This window comes from Pteropus alecto, unplaced genomic scaffold (genome assembly GCF_000325575.1).
Source record: "Pteropus alecto unplaced genomic scaffold, ASM32557v1 scaffold86, whole genome shotgun sequence".
Classification (NCBI taxonomy): domain Eukaryota; kingdom Metazoa; phylum Chordata; class Mammalia; order Chiroptera; family Pteropodidae; genus Pteropus; species Pteropus alecto.
The window spans coordinates 15,639,836-15,641,430 of record NW_006442109.1 but is presented as its reverse complement, the minus strand read 5'-3'; the positions used below and the strand labels follow the sequence as shown (position 1 = coordinate 15,641,430).

Below are 1,595 nucleotides of genomic sequence, written 5' to 3'. Positions count from 1 at the left end.
TTTTTTTGAGTTTTTCCTTGCCGTCTAACACTATAAAATATTTCTGATTTGTTTTATATTTTCCTTCCCCAGACCTGGATTCAGCCAGTCTCTAAGGAGTCTTGTTTCTTTTTAATAGATAATGATATTCACATCAAGATCTGGGCAATAAGAGTGCTCATTGCACCCAAGCGTCATTACTTGTAAGTCCTTTCACGTGGGCAAAGCTATATATATATTCAAGAATTCATATATTCCATTATGGCCGCTGTTGCCCAAGGGAGGATGGGTGGGGCTGTGTAAGCAAAGCTGCTGCCCAGGCTGCGCATCCAGGTTCCCGGAGGTTTGGCGAGGCCGCTGGTCCCTGGTGTCCTTGGTTGCGTCCGCCACCATGTCCAGTGATCAATCTCCAACTGTTTCACCGAGCCAAACTGTACTCAAGCCAGACGTTTCTACTCCAAATATGAGTGCTGTTTTAACTCATGAAAACCAAACCAAACCATCTATTTCCCAGATCAGCATCACTCTCCCTCCCACAGCTAGTACAAAGAAAAGTGGAGAGGAATCTGCGGCCCCTCATCCCTCACCTATGATTTCTCTGTCCCGAAAGGAAGCTGATAACAATGAAGACCCTGGCATGGAAGAGGAAGACTTCCTCACGCCGAATAGTTCTCCGTCCACCGCCAAAGACACTCTGGACAAGGGAGATTACAGAGAACCAGACTACGACTGGACCACCAACCCCAGGGACGATGAGTCCAGTGAGGCGTTGGAAGGAAACAGGGGCTACCTGGAAATCGAACAGTAAGATCTTTTAAGACCCTATCCTCAAATATAGCAGAGGAATATAGTCATTTCATTTTTCATCTTATTATTTTTGATTTTTGCATTGCTGTTGTTTACATTACATATCACAACGAAAGGAAGATTTTTCCTTCTGGTTCAAAGCAGGAAATGGCGTGATGGTCTTTGTTCCAAAACAGTGGAATATCATCATCTAGACCAGAATGTTAATTAGGCAATGTCTTCTCTGAAGATTACCAATGATTATATTTTTTAAAGTACTATGATTTGAGTTTGCTTATTATGTAATTTTACTTGCTTGACTTTTTATATGATACTGTGCAAATCTTTGCCATAGCTGTAGGTATTAAATGAGAGATGGATCTCTCTTTAATTTGCCTTGGTGCTTTGGAAATTAAATGTCACAAAAAGGAGTATATAATTTTTTATCTACACTTTTAGAGGTGAATTCGATCAGGTGTCCAAAATGTGGAACTAAACATTACCTATTAGCTTCTATTGTTTTAGATTTCTTCATTGTACTTCTGGAAAGATTAGTAATGCTACTTTTAAAAGATCCCAAACACATAACTAAATTCTAACATACATGGTAGTGCTGCTGACTCAGATTCTCTTTCTGCCATTCAAATAACTTTTTTTAAGGACACATTTCTTTATGCTCCCAAATTATAATCTACAAGGACGTATGTAATAAAACTTTGCCTATAAATAATATTTTTCTCTTTAGGAAAAATTGCTTTGGATATTTTTGGATAATTTAAATATAATTTAAGATAATGACATTACTCAGTCTGACTATAGTTTTAGGTTAA

General features: G+C 38.4%; 1 pseudogene; it reads left to right on the top strand.

The window, feature by feature from the left end:
- Positions 1 to 240: 240 nt before the first annotated feature.
- On the top strand, positions 241 to 1,099 carry LOC102895691 (annotated as a pseudogene).
- Positions 1,100 to 1,595: the final 496 nt, after the last annotated feature.